The sequence below is a fragment of the Pongo pygmaeus genome, chromosome 2 (genome assembly GCF_028885625.2).
Source record: "Pongo pygmaeus isolate AG05252 chromosome 2, NHGRI_mPonPyg2-v2.0_pri, whole genome shotgun sequence".
Taxonomy (NCBI): domain Eukaryota; kingdom Metazoa; phylum Chordata; class Mammalia; order Primates; family Hominidae; genus Pongo; species Pongo pygmaeus.
This window is the reverse complement of record NC_085930.1, coordinates 176147728-176164184: the sequence shown is the minus strand read 5'-3', so window position 1 is coordinate 176164184 and position 16457 is coordinate 176147728. Positions and strand designations below refer to the sequence as shown.

The window sequence follows — 16457 nt, the reverse complement described above, 5'->3', positions numbered from 1 at the left end:
TTTTGTGTTGGGTTCCTGATTCTTAGATTCCCATGTCTTCCTCATTATTGATTTTTTTTTTCCTGCCTCCTCTATTGCTGAATGAATTTTCAGTGTTTCAATGTTGTCTTTCTCTGTTTCTGCATCCCATCCTTAAAAAGCCATTTGTTTGTAGCAGCTAGTGCATGTGCCACTTTGATCATTTACATACAAACAAGGAAGCTGAATGAGACATGTCCATTACACATACAATATCTTTGTTGCAATAGAGTATTGATTTGATAATGATAGTGACTGATGTATTCATTTGAGTCTTTAGGTTGTACTCAAACTGCTCATGGAGGAGGTCCCATGTTGAAGCTCTGTAACTTAAATTTGCTGTGATTTTCCATTTTGACTTGATAGCTGCTATGTTCCAGGTTATTTGTAACCCTTTCTGGTTATTTAAAAGGAGCTTTTGAATTTTTGTGTGACCATATGTTGCCGGTATAGCTATGAAGAAAATATTCAATAAATAAAATCTAACAGGCAAAAGATGTAAAAACGTATTTTTGTGAAAGTCCCTGATGCTATAGAACTTCAAATTTTAAATGACAGCTATTTTAATAGTCAGAAAAGGAAACATTTTGGTGAGAAGCAATAACAAACCTATCCATAAATTAAAATACAAATTTTGACAAAAAGTTATAATAATGAATATTAAAGGATTTCTTTTGCTTCTAGATCATACATTTGGAGCATTTAGGAAATATCACAAGTTAAGAGGAATGAGTGCATAGCAGCTATCAGTTTAGAAATATCTCTTAATTATGTTAAATAATTTTAATATTTGCTTCAAGGATATTACATACTGCAGGCATAGAGGGTAATAAAAGCAGTCTTGCATGAACCTTCTGAATATTTATCTTGTATTAGATTTTTTTCTTAGACTCTTATATAAGGGTCTGACATAGAGAAAGGAACGGATTCAGAACATTTTACTTCTCATTTCAAAGACATTGTTCCTTCCATTAGGCAAAGGAGCAAAGAAATACTGCTAATATTCTCAGATAAAATAGTAATAAACAATAGACAAATAGTCACTTCATGCAGTCCAGTGTGCTGAGACCTTTATCAATGTAGTTTAATAAGTATGTGTGGAGGACCTACTGTATCTAAGGCCCTGTCCTGGACCCCTTGATGATGGACACCAAAGAATCACTATGATGATAAAGGAAAAAGTCTTTATTCTCAAGATGCCTAAAGCCTAATAGGGATGACTGAATATACACAAATAACTATGACATAAAATAGAAGATGAAATTCTAGAGTAGAGAAATTAGCCATGTAGTATAGGTGCATAGAGAAGAGACAGGTTTGTTCTAACCAGACAGCTTCAGAAAATCTCTGAAAAGGAGGTGGACTCTGTGTTTTGAATGATAGTAGGGTAATTCACAAGAGAAATTGTTTAAGGATATATGATATCTTATATTTACATTGTTTCACACTTAAAACTCTCACAAGTGTCTTTTATTTTGTAGTTATTATTACTGCCCGTTTTACAAATAAGAAACATGAAATGTTAAAAAGTCTAAATGAATTTCTTAAAGTCATAATTGTTATAAGTGGTTAGGGATGGCATAGTTGAAAAATGTTGTCAAAATCCTATCTGATAATGGTTTTAGGTATAATCCATTCTTACAATATTATAGTTGGCAGATACCTAGAAATGTCAGTCTCACCAAATGTGATTTTGTATACAGGAACAGAGTGTTTCTTTGATTCTAAATTACCCCTGCAATGATTCTAAAAAATTATTTGCTGCAGTGAACACAGATAGTCTATAAGAGTGCTTCCAGTCTCCCCAGATTATCAGAGTGACCCAAAAGGATATTTTAAGAACACACATTCAACCTCTATCACCACTAATCATTCCTATATATTTTATCTGAAAAACTAGGACTAGTGCTAACAGATCAGTATTTTTAATTGCTACTCAGGTAACTGGAATTATCTGCTAAAAGTAGAATATACTATTCAAAATTAGAAATGTAATTATTTTACCCCAAATCACTATCATTTTCTAATATAAAATTTTATGACACATCACTTCTTATATATAACTAATCTAATTTTTTGGTGTAACAAGGGACATTAATGTGCAACTAAAGATGACAATTCCCTATAATTAAAAATGAAACATATCTGATTTTCTAGACATTTCAGATCAGAATGAACACATATTTCTCACAAAGATATCCACTGAAAAACCCTGTGAGGCCCAGAGAGTTTCTTCATTAAGCTATCCCTAAGTGCAACCAGTGTAGCTGCTATTCCAGTTCTCATGAAAAACTCTGTATTTGTATACATATGACTTCTGTCATTTAATGCAGAAAGACAATTATAATGAACTGTATGTGATTAACATTTTTTAAAAGCCAATTCTTATTCTGAGTGGTTTGAGTGGCTTGCTGAAGATATATCGCAGACTATAGTGAAATATAGACATTTGTTCAAGTCCTGGCTTTGTCTCTTATCTTTGTGATTTTGACAAATTATTTTAAATCCTAAGTCCTTGATTTTGGCATTCATAATAACTAAAATGGGAAGTTTATCAGGATGATTAACCAATGAATACAGGAAAATTACTCTCACACTCCCTGGCCCATGGTAGGCATGGGGAAGTGCCAGAGAACTACCACCCCCTATGGCAGATGATGTGTAAGCAGTCTTCTCCTCACAGTGATAATCCAGAGAGCCAGGTCTGTTGAAAGTGTCTTAGATATAAGAAGGCCCAAAATATAATTTAGGGCAGTAATTTTGCCTTACTCCCTGTCACCGAGATTGATCAAAGTGATGGGCATATCACCCAAGCTTACAAGACATTTTCAAATTGGTATTGGAGTTGGTCAGAATTGCCAGTTACGCTTTCCATGGGGATGGGCCAGTATCAGCAAAGAAGCAACATGATGAGATAAGAAAACAAAGACAGCTGATTCTATTTGTTCCTGGTTTTAGTATTTTACAAAGTAAGCTCTAATCGTACCCATCTTGGATTGGTTACTTTGAGAAAGATATACTTATTTGCAATCAAGAAAGTCTTAATTAGTACAGAAGGTGAACAAAATTTTTGAAAAAATGTAAAAATTCTAATACACATATATATTTATCCCCCAAAACATGAGTATGCCATTTTCCCCTATTATGAATGGTAGTTAATATATACTTTTTCTTTTTGCATCTTGTATTAGTTCATTCTCACACTGCTAATAAAAGCATACCCAAGACTGGTTAACTTATAAAAGAAAGAGGTTTAATTGACTCACAGTTCCACAGGGAGGGGGAGGCCTCACAATCATGGCAAAGGCAAGGGAAGAGCAAAGTCACTTCTTACATGGTGGCAGGCAAAGAGAGAGCTTGTGTGTGAGAACTGCCCTTTAGAAAACCATCATATCTTATGAAACTTATTCGCTATCACAAAAACATCATGGGAAAGACATGTCCCCATGATTCAATTACCTCCTATCAGGCCCCTCCCATGACATATGGGAATTATGGAAGCTGCAATTAAAGATGAGATTTGGGTGGGGACACAGCAAAACCATGTCACATCTATTATTAAATCCAAATAAGTAACATACATTTACTGTAAAACAAATTCAAACAAGAATTCTATGAATTAATAAGTGATGTCCTTTTCCTCATACTTTCTCTCATTCATTAGGATGTGTCATTACCAAATGATGTGTGTAATCTTTAAGAAATTTTTAGCATATCTCCATATATATATTTGCTTTATGTAATTATTTAATAATTATTTCTTTTAGAATACATAATTCATGTAAAAATATAAAATTTAAAGTGTGTACAGCAGAAGGCTCCCTTTCATTACTGGCTGTGGATACTCTGGAATGCTCTGCAATTCAGAAGCCACCACAAGTTTGTTTTAAATTATCAGGAAAACATTATTTTTATGTAATTTTAAGTTCTGGGATACATGTGCAGAATGTGTAGGTTTGTTACATAGGTATACATGTGCCATGGTGGTTTGCTGCATCCATCAACCCGTCATCTGCATTAGGTATTTCTCCTAATGCTATCCCTCCCATATCCCTCAACCCCACAACAGGCCCCGGTGCGTAATGTTCCCCTCCCTGTGTCTATGTGTTCTCATTGTTCAACTCCCACTTACAAGTGAGAACATGTGGTGTTTAGTTTTCTGTTCCTGTGTTAGTTTGCTGAGAATGATGGTTTCCAGCTTCAACCACGTTCCCGCAAAGGACATGGACTCATCCTTTTTTATGGCTGCACAGAATTCCACGGTATATATGTGCCACATTTTCTTTATCCAGTCTGTCATCCATGGGCATTTGGGTTGGTTCTAAGTCTTTGCTATTGTGAGCAGTGCTGCAGTAAACATAAGTGTGCGTGTATCTTTATAGTAGAATGATTTATAATACTTTGGGTATATAACTCAAGATGGATTAAATACTTACATGTAAGACCTAAAACCATAAAAACCCCAGCAGAAAATGTAGGCGATATCATTCAGGACAGAGGCATGGGCAAAGACATCATGACTAAAACACCAAAAGCAATGGCAACAAAAGCTAAAATTGACAAATTAGATCTAATTAAACTAAAGAGCTTCTGCTTAGCAAAAGAAACTATCAGCAGAATGAACAGGCAAACTACAGAAAGGGAGAAAATTTCTGCAATCTATCCATCGGACAGAGGGCTAATATCCAGAATCTACAAGGAACTTAAACAAATTTACAAGAAAAAAAAACAACCCCATCAAAGGGTGGGTGAAGGATGTGAATAGACACTTCTCGAAAGGAGACATTTATGTGGCCAACAAACATATGAGAAAAAGCTCTTAATCACTGGTCATTAGAGAAATGCAAATCAAAAGCACAATGAGATACCATCTAACACCAGTTAGAATGGTTATCATTAAAACGTCAGAAACCAACAGATGCTGGAGAGGATGTGGAGAAATAGAAATGCTTTTACACTGTTGGTGGGAGTGTAAATTAGTTCAACCATTGTGGAAGACAGTGTAGCAATTCCTCAAGGATCTAGAACCAGAAATACCAGTTGACCGAGATATGTATTTTTATACACATATAAAACTATGTAATGTTTAATCAGATAGTTTTCATACCATGATTTTCCCATATGCCAAAAAAAAGGGAAATTAGAATCACACTGTGTCGAATAGGAGGAGGTTTTCAGCTACAAGTAATAAAATATCCAAATTAAAGTGTCTTTGAAATTGAGAAAAATTTACTAATTCACATAAGAAAAATCTAGATTTAGCATTTTCCAGTAGATTGGAAGTTAAGTGAGTGGCACAATAATGCCTTTAACACTATGCTTTCTTTAGCATGGTACAATGTCTCCCTTCATGGCCGCAGAATGATTGAAACAGTTCTAAGTGCCACAAACAGATATCACAGAATCCAGCAAGGAAGAGAAAGGCTTTTCTTTTTATGTGTCTCCTTTTACTAGTGAGGAAAAGCTTTTCTAGAAACCTACAAACAGACTTGCTTCTCAATCATTATTAAGGAGAATGAGAATGTCTATAATTTAAATATATCAATCGTGTCTCTCTACTGGGCTGAGGAAGGGATCCTCTTAACTCTGCACACCAAAAGTTGAAACAAACTCTGTCACTAAGGAAGACTCAAGAGTGTGAAGGTTTGTGGTTGTCTACACACAGAAGGTATATATGAGATACAAAGCCCTGAAACTTTCTTTTAACTCAACAATAATATAATATGTCTAGGTAAAGTTATCTCATTTTTCAAAATTAAACATAACATTTATTCACTTTTAAAAATTGAAATTAAATTCATATAACATAAAATTAACCATTTTATAGTGAACAATTTAGTGGCAATGAATACATTCACAATGTTATACAACCACCATTGAGATTTAATTCCTATATTCTTTAATAATGGCCAGATTTCTCAAATAAAATTCCATTAATCAATTTTATAACTAGGAAAAAATAATATATTTTAGTAATAAAAATGCTGCCTCCTTTCTCTCTCAGAAATCTCTTTGTATGAATACAGTAAGCTTGATTAAAAGCTTTGCTCCCAGAAAATTTAGCCTCCATATCGGGAAATAATCCAGTTATATTTCTGTTATAACATGAATATGCCAGATAAAATTCCGGTGCTCCTAAATTTTTTAAAAGATTAAAATGTCTTATTCTTTAATTTAAATGTATTTAATTTGAATTTTGTATAATTCTATTTGGAGTTTGTCAGAATTAACATGCAAAATACCAAGGGAATTACCTTTCATTATTAGGTAGGTAGACATAAAGACTTAAATATTTTATTTCAGATAGCTAGATACAATGTGGTAGTGGGTGGAGGACCAGGTATAAAAAGTATGCTGCATATCATATTTTAAAAAGGCAACCACATGTAATTCAACTAGTTATTTAGGTTGAGCATGCTCTTAGGATTTGATCATTATCATTTAATATCATATTGGAATGTTTTCAAATCTGCAGTGCCAGGCACAGATTGTTCTCTTTGAACTTGATGTATATTAAAAAAAAAAAAAACTTTACAGTTAAATATAGACTTCAGATTTCATGGCTAAAGTATGTCTGCTAGGAAAAATAAATTGTTTGCAGAGACTAGTCATTTTTCTTTTAGAATTTGGAAACACCAATCTTTACCAGTGTGAACCTCTCTCTCTCCTTTTTTGCTTTATTTTATAACACATTGTCTACCTAGCTTTTTGCACTGCACACATTGCAATCACATAATAGAACTTGGGAAATTAATTGACTCAATATCGCTGATACTTGCTTTTAAATGTGTAGAGAAACTTATTATGAGAAGGATGAAACTAAAATTATTGAAAGTCAGTATGACGATTGCCTTCATAAAGTACATTCCAACTTAGGGGATGTTTTCTCATAACATCCTGTTAATAAAGAATGCAGATCTTTCAAGAACATTGTGCTTTATTATGAAATAGGGCAAGTGACTACAATTACTGCATAATTGAGAAAAATTACATGTAGGGAAGTAATGTGAATCCTAATTAATTGAGAGAGATTTAAAATAAGGAGAAGAAATAAGTGAGAGTATGTTTCCATGCACTGCTATAAAGAACATTAAGCCTCATTCTGACCACATCCTTGAGTCAAATTGACAAATAATGCCCAGGATGGGAAGTCCTCTATGGTAATAGAGTGGAAAATTTGATGTTAAACACATCTGGGTCCTCATTCTTCTCTGATTTTTACAAGCTGTGTGGACTTGAATAAACTATTCTAATTCTCTAAGACTCCATTTTGTCACCTGATAAAGATGTTTTGTCCCACTATTGTTCTTTCTTCTGGATAATATTAAATAAGATATTTGTAAATAAGTCATAAGAAGCTGCCAAAGGCAGTGCCAGGCTAATTGTAGAAGCTTACAGAATTATAGCAAACTGTACAGCATTCTGGTAAAGTAATTCAGATGCTGTTGCTATAGATCTGTATCACTCTATCTTTTAAACTAAAAGTTATTTGGATGGATGATCAGGATCTGTGGTGCTCAATGTAGTTTTTTCTCTGACATGTCTGAGGGATAGATAATGGTCTACTATGGTAGTGATTCCTAAAGTCTCCAGGGAATGTGTATATACCTGTGTAAAATATCCAAATGACTCTAATAGCCACACCCCCTTTCTCCATCTCCTCCACTAGTTGCAATTAATCTCCACTTCCTCATATGTAAATCAGAGCATTTTGATTTTACCCTCATTTGACTCTACATAGTATTTATTTAAAGTCTAAGTTTTAACAGATGAGGAAGATGTCATTTCAAATTTAATCTTGAAATGGATATTTTACAGTAAGAATCTTGCATATTTATTGACATCACCAAAATAATATATTTTGTTAGGTGGATATACCTAAAATAACATTGATATTGACTGATTATCCTAGTCTCTGAGCTCCACTCATTCATTTTCCTCTTACCCTTTTTGAAGAAACTGCAGCATATGCTTTCTAATTGTTTGTTGAAGGAATTTGTACATTTATGCTGCTGCTTTTCCTCCTGCCTCTGATAGCTGGTTTTGGTGTGTTTTTTTTTTTTTCAACTTGTAGCAAACAGAAGACAAAAAGGCAAATTTGTAGGAAAGGCTGAGGCTGAGGTCTTAAGATTGAAAGTATATGGGCAATATCCTCAAAGTCCTTAAAACATTAATGTAGAGGAACTGTATTTATCTTTGTCTATTTTTCCTCTTCTTTTCCTCATCCCTTTTGCCAGGCTATCACAGCCATTTTGCCACTAAGAGGTGGGCCCGACTAAAAGAACTGACATTCAAGACACTTCTTCTTTACTTTAGTTGACCCTCAGTAAAGCAACTTTAAGGAGGGTCATTTTCTGAGAATTTGTCAGGACATTTGAATGCTGTACAATTGGAAATCTAACAAGTTTTGGCCTCCTTGATCTAGAAGACACAAAGAAGAAACTTCTGTCAAAACTATTTCCAGAGTTCTTCAATGTAGCCCAAGCACCCTCAAAATTAAGACTCCTACAAGATTTAAAAGTTGTATAACATTCTTTTCTTTCTATCTCTTTCTATCTATTTCTTTCTATCTCTACAATCATTAGTGCTTGCACTGCTTATATGTCCGTAAAAATAAATAAATAAATAAGATACAGCTTGCAGTAAGGAAAATGCAGCATCTTGGGAACAACTATTTATAGGATGATTTTTGTGAGTAGAACATTCTCAGTGTTATGGTATTACTGTCCACTCTCTTTACTTTTTAATTTTAATTAATTAATTAATTAATTTTGAGGCAGAGTCTCACTCCTTCACCCAGGCACAATCATGGCTCACAGCAGCCTCAACCTCCCAGGCTCAGGTGATCCTCCCACCTCAGCCTCCTGGGTACGTGGGACTACAGGCGCATTCCACTATCCCCGGCTAATATTTTGTATTTTTGTAGAGATGGGATTTCCCCATGTTTCCCAGGCTGGTCTTGAACAAATGGGCTCAAGCCATCTGCTGATCTCAGACTCTCAAAATGCTGAGATTATAGGCGTAAGTCATGGTGATTGGTCTGCTTTCATTTTTACGTTTATTAAAGATTTTTTTTCTTTTTATCAGATTTAGGCATGAACCAAAATTTATTTCAAGGTTACTACATGAAGGGGATATTTTTCAAACAACACTACATTTTTTCATTTACATTTATACCTTTCCTACTGTTTATGCACTGTTATGAAACATTTTGAGATACACATATGGGCTGGGCACTGTGGCTCACGCCTGTAATCTCACCACTTTGGGAGGCTGAGGCAGGCTGATCACTTGAGGTCAGGTGTTCAAGGTCAGCCTGAGCAACATGGTGAAACTTCTTCCCTACCAAAAATTAGCTGGGCATGGGTGCATGAGCTTGTAGTACCAGCAAGCCAGGAGGGTAAGGTAAGACCATCACTTGAGCCCAGGAGGAAGAGGCTGCAGTTAGCAGAGATCATGCCACTGTACTCCAACCCAAGTGACAAAGTGAGACCCTGTCTCAAAAAAAAAAAAAAAGATACATATATGGAAAATTTCTCGTAAGTAGAACAGAATAGTTGAATTGAAGCTAAAGCCTTGACTGGAATTTTTTTTGGTAAGACATTATGTGTTTCCAAACTATTTTAAAATTCATATGGAACCAAAAAAGAGCCCAAATAGCCAAGGCAATCCTAAGCAAAAAGAACAAAGCTGGAGGCACTAAGCTATCCAACTTCAAACTATACTGTAGGGCTACAGTAACCAAAACAGCATGGTACTGGCCCAAAATGTATACATAAACCAATAGAACAGAATAGAGAATCTGGAAATGAGACCACACACTTATGAATATCTAATCTTTGACAAACCTGACAAAACCAAGCGATGGGGAAAGGATTCCCTATTCAATAAATGGTACTGGGATAACCAGTTAGCTATATGCAGAAGATTGAAACTGGACCCCTCTCTTACACCGTATACAAAAATTAACTCAAGGTGGATTAAAGACTTAAATGTAAAACCCAAAACTATAAAAACCCTGAAAGACAACCTAAGCAGTACAATTCAGGACATATGCATGGGAAAAGATTTCATGACAAAGATACCAAAAGCAATTGCAACAAAAGAAAAAATTGACAAATGGGATCCAATTAAACTAAAGAGCTTCTGCACAGCAAAAGAAACTATCAACAGAATAAACCGACTACCTACAGAATGAGAGAAATTTTTGCAGTCTATCCATCTGACAAATATCCAGCATCTATAAGGAACTTAAACAAATTTAAATAAAAAAACAAAGAACCCCATTAAAAAGTGGGCAAAGGACATGAACAGACTCTTTGCAAAGAAGACATGCATGCAGCCAACAATCATGAAAGAAGCTCAACATCACTGATCATTAGGGAAATGCAAATCAAAATGAGAATGAGATACCATCTCACAGTAGTCAGAATGGCTTATTATTAAAAAGTCAATAAAATAACAGACACTGGCAAGGTTGTGGAGGACAAAAAACACTTCTACACTGCTGGTGGGAGTGTAAATTAGTTCAACCATTGTGGAAGACAGTGTGGCGATTCCTCAAACACCTAAAGACAGAAATACCATTTGACCCAGCAACCCCATTACTAGATATATACCCAAAGGAATATAAATCATTCTATTATAAAGACACATGCATGTGTACGTTCATTGCAGCGGTATTCACGATAGCAAAGACATAGAATCAACCTAAATACTTATCAATGATAGACTAAGGAAAATGTAGTAATGTACACCATGGAATACTATGCAGTGATAAAATAGAGTGAAATCACGTCCTTTGCAGGGACATGGATGGAGATGGAGGCCCTTATCCCTAGCAAACTCACACAGAAACAGAAAATCAAACACCAGATGTTCTCACTTATAAGTGCGAGATAAATGATGAGTACACATGGACACATAGAGGGGAAAAACACACACTAGGGCCTTTTGGAGACTGAAGGTTGGGAGGAGGGAGAGGATCAAGAAAAACAATGGGTACTAGGCTTAATACTTGGGTGACAAAATAATCTATACAACAAACCCCCATGACACAAGTTTACCTATGTAACAAACTTGCACTTCTACCCCTGAACTTAATATAAAAGTTTTTTAAGAAACATTATCTGTTTCCACACACTATATACTTTGATTAAAATTATGGAATAAGGTTGATACACATTTTATTTTAGAAACATCCATTGCAAAGAAGAATCTGGAACAATACCCCAATGTCTAGTTCTGACATTTAGGCATGGTGAATTTGTAGTACTATCAAAGGTTAGATTTAGAAAGGATGTAAAATGTATTCTTGTCCAATAATTTATGGTTCAAGAAACCCTTTATAGAGAGGTGTTTGGACTGAGATAATATTTACTGCAGAGATATTAAATGACACTTTTACTGTATTTTGAATTCTAATGTATTTTGAATTCTACAGCAATCTTGTGAAGTTGGGCATTTTTTATCACTAATTTAAAGATAAGAGAGATTTGAAGCTATGAGGTAGTTGCTGTATGCCTGTTAGTTAGCAAGTAGTTAATCAGATTTACACCTAGTTGTCTTTTACCAGTAAATACTTGTTAATGAATAGATCAAGAAATGGACTTACAAGAATGATGTAACTCTGTATCCAACTCATCACTGTAGTACCAGTATATAATTATTTGTTTTAGTTTATCCCATTCAACAAAGCTTAATTGACTTGTATGACCTTAACTTAGCACTTTCCACTAAGATTAGTACAATTATAATGGCACATGTCTTTGCTGATAAAGAAATGACCTACACTGATTCATTATTAAACATATATGTGCAAATTCCAGACCCATCAAAAATTGATACTTTGGCCTTATTAACGTTGATTTATGATCTACCAGGAAATTACATGAGTGGGCAGATATTTAAGTCGCTAGGCTTTTCCATGTTACCCTAAAATAGAAACAAGTGTATATTTAATTACTCATCTATGTGGCTCCTCTTCTGTTATAACAGAATTATTATAACAATTAGAATATTTGGACATGATTCAGTAATTTTGAATAATTTGCAACCTAAAGCACTGGTGGAAAACACAAATTTATTTCTAATTATATTATTTTAAAAGTCTGACCACTCTGCACTCCAGCCTGGGCGACAGAGCAAGACTCCGTCAAAAAAAAAAAAAAAAAAAGGTCTGACCAATTAATAAATGATGACAGTTAATTTCAGAGTATAAAATAAAATTATTTTAGGTGTCTTGTGTTGAGAATATTATCAATTCTACTTGATAATTAAACATCTGTACTTACATTAATATTTAATTCTGCTTGTAGACATCCATGTGGTAATCAAAATCTGTAAGAACTTTTCATTCATTTATAGAGTAGATATAAAAACCCATGAGATCTTCCTGGAAGCTGGTATTTCTGATAGGAGAAGTAGTAGCAAACTGCAAAGAGATGGTATATTATGTTCACAAAGAGAGTAAATTGTTGTCAAATAATTAATATTTTAGCATTATTTTTTAGAATAGTGATTATTTTGAGAATACTCTGATTTTATTTTTCAAAAGTCAAATCTTTGTTAGAATATTTTTCAGGACACTTTTTAAATAAGACAACTCCTTCTTTTTCTGCATTTTGCTTATTAAATTTTATAAGATGTAAATCAAGGTAGAGTAGCTTATATAGACCTGATTTTGTAACACTGAGTTATAATAAAGTTGTAGAAACAATATCACAAAATATGTTTCCATTAGAGGCAAAATGTTCTGAGTTTTGATACCAGCATTATCATTCACTAGCTGCAAAAGTTTGGCCACTTTTTTCTATCTGCCTGAACCTCAATTATTCTATCTAAAAAATGAGATATAGACAATGTTTACATCAGAGAGTTGTAAAAAAAAAAGCTAACATTTACTTAGCATTTAACATGTGCTTAGTAGGCACTTTCAGACAAATCATTTATCTTTTAATCTTCAAACCAACAATGTGTAATAAGAATTATAACTCAAATCATTTTCAGGATAAAAAATAACTTTCCATGTTTATATGGTTTAATGTGATTGATGAGGAAGATGAATTCACTTGGTTCAAACTCAGGACTACGTAGTTTAAAAGTTCATGCTCTTTGTGCTATACCAAAAATGTTAAAATCTCATGAGAAAATACTTAGTACATGGATGGCACTCACCAATTGTGAGTGTAAGTGGATGTGGGAATTTTTCACACCCAATGCAAAATTCACCCTCTCTTTAAATTTCACTTTTTTTTTTAGCTTCAATTCAAACACGAAACCAGAGAGATACATTCGTGTGTGTGTGTGTGTGTGTGTGTGTGTGTGTAAATACCTTTTAGTTTATGATCTAAACCAGATTCAAGTGAAAACATTGGACATTTTTTCTCTGGTTGCAAAATGACTTAGCTTCAATGTGATTCTCAAGTAAGTAACCAATAGGGGGCATGAGAACACTACTATTAACTGTCATTGGTGCTTGTCTGGTTTAACAACAGTTTTCATCTGACATTTCTAAAACACTTAAAGTATCATTCTAGCTGGCCATAGTATTTGTAATTGCCTTACTAGATCTAGGTGCTGAAATTTAGTTTATTAATAAAGTGCTGTAACTCTTTGCAATGTTAATAAATCAAGCATTTTGATTAGCCAGGCATGTGTAGGGGAAAAAGTTAAGATTGGGAATTCAAATGAAAATAATTTAAATGAACACAGAGCTGAAAATGAAAATGTGACGCACATAAATGGCCCCATTATTGCAAGATAACAGAATGCTGTTCAGGCATTTTTCCTGTAACTGAGCAGACCACTAGTTAATTGTATATCTCTTCACTCTCACACTTCCCAATAGAAACACTTTTGTCTCTGCTATTTATTATAAAAGAAAACGTTTAAAGAGGAGAGTACAAAAAAGTTTGGGGCTCAATTCTAGAATGAATCATCATTCAAAAGAAACCTAATAGTACGCCAGTTGTTTTTACTCATATAATGTCAAATAGAGAATTATGTCTTTAATTTTCTATCACATGTTGCTTACTGGTGCATTTATCGGGAGAGACTGAGGAAGGAAGTTGTACTTGGTTTTTTCCCTGCTTCCCACCGGGAAATTTAAGAGTCCTCAGAACTTTCAGGCAAGCTGTAGAACTTTACAAATATAACTTTTATCTGGGATTCTCACGAAACGTGCCAGAAAGATCTTGTTTTGCTTAAGAATGGGAAGACCAAAGATATGAATGATTTTGCTTGTGGCTGAAGTAAGATAGAACGAGGGAGGAGCCAGATTTGCGGGTTAAAGGGGGAACAGGTGACCTGCAAACGGTGCTGCATACTTGCTCTTGGTTCTTGGAGAACCCGCTCCTCTCCCCAGAGCTGATTTATTCAATACTCATATTCCAGATTCTTTATCAGCTGTGTCGTTATGATAAGGATTTGCTAGCAAATTAATTTAGGTCAAACTTTTTCTCTCATATTTCTCTGGGAGTATTATAAAACAGTTCCAGACATGTTGGTTTCATATAGCAAAGCGACTATTGCATGTTACATATGTGTTAAGTATGATAGCACTCAGTTGTAGATGTGTGTCTGTGATTTTAAGATCTTAGGATAAAGAGGAATTGCCTGCACATTTTCCCCTGGGCTAAGGTAGTTATGTAGACGTACTTTGCAATCTTTTGTAATTGGTTTACTCCAGGGTTTGTTTAGGACTTCACCTTTACTTAACTTAAAATAGATCACAGTTCTAAGAGGGGATTAGAGCCCAATCATAAGATTGGGTGCGTCTGTCCAGACACTGGACCTATTTTAGATTGAGTAAATGACAAAGCAATTTCCTGTTCTTTAACGTTGTGTTTCTATTACCAACCTTATTTTCCTTATTTCTGCTTTCCTCCCCAGTCAGCCCTAAAGACTATTTCTCTCTCTGTTGTGAATCTCTCTCATCTTACATACCTAATCCACTTCACCTGAAATCCATATTTCCAGTCACATTAGAATTTAGATGTCTGAGAACTCAGTTAAGAAGCAACTGAAATACATTTATCAGGTAAACTTCTCCTGATTTGATAAAGGACACTAATTATAGTGTTTAGAAAGTCTAAATTTTTGTCTGAATTTTCACCTTTCAGAATTTTACATTTTCTCAATTTTAAATAATTAAAATGCAGTCTTCACTGCAGCCCTGCCCTTGACAGTAGTGTTTTGAGTTTGTTTGACAGTGGTATTAATAGATTTTCTCTAATCCACCCTCTCTTGTCTATTTCCTCTTGCGACCAATAGAACTCATTTGGTCCGTAGCCATAGAATTGAGTGAAACTAACTGGCCCATATGGCAATTGAACTTGCAATCTTGACGTTATTAACACCACCCTCCAACCAGCTGAGCTAACAAGCCAAAAAAATCAAATTAGACACTATACACAGCTCCTGGTTAATTACATTTGCCTCTTTTGGGCTCTTCATTATGGCCACTTTTTCCAATTACCAGCTTCTAAAGGGTAAGGATCGAGTCTATGGGGCTCATGTTCATTTTGCTCTTAGTTGAAATTATAGACTGGAATGTGCTACTTAAGTTCAGGCAGCAAAGCCATGAGCATATATTAGCAAAATTATGGTACCTAATGTTCTTTGACAGAGGCTGAAGGAGCACATTTCAAACATCCCAAGAAGACAGCTGCTGCATTTGTAGTCAGGAGTGATGGAAATGGGTTTAGCAGCTCTTTGATTCATTTTCTGTGTATCTCCTTTCCCGTCTCTGAATCTTAATCTTATTTCTGCCTCCATTCCTACCTTACTTCATGCTAGAAAATATGTACTGTGCTTTCATGTGAACCCTGGATTGCAGATGAAGCCTGACTTCTAATCATGCTTAATGACCTGCCACCTTAACATTCTAGCTGAAGTTCATATCTATTGTGCCCAGAAATCTGACTAAGTAGTATATGTAAACAACAACAATCTGTCTGCGATTCTTGATATTAATCCAGTGTTCTACTCATCAAGCAGCAATGTGAACAGGACCGAATTCTTTCTTTGCCTAAATTGCAGACATGGATAATAATAGTTTTACTAAATTTAATTCATTTTAATTAATTAACATTTTGATGTGTATGCATTTATAAATTCCCTAGGCATTTACCATATTAATGTTTTACGATGAACCATCGTGTCAACAAATATTGCGTCTGAAATGTTTAAATAGGCTGGATCTTTGAATGCATTGCTAGCTTTACTTTATGATGCATTATTTAAGATGTTGGTTTTTGAGATTGAGAGAAGTCGATTACAGGCTCATAGAGTGTCTTTTAATACAACCTTTTAGTTTGTATTCCTCTGTGGATTAAGACAATTTAGGAGACAATTTAATAGAATAAAATAAACGCTAAATATTAGTTAATAATTATAAACCATTCTAGTACTCAAGTTCTGCAAGGAGTCATTTTTGT

The 16457-nt window shown here is 34.4% G+C and overlaps 1 pseudogene; it reads right to left on the bottom strand.

Moving 5' to 3' along the window:
* The window catches only part of LOC129033767 (peptidyl-prolyl cis-trans isomerase A-like), a 32085-nt pseudogene extending 19742 nt beyond the window's left edge, over positions 1–12343 (bottom strand).
* Positions 12344–16457: the final 4114 nt, after the last annotated feature.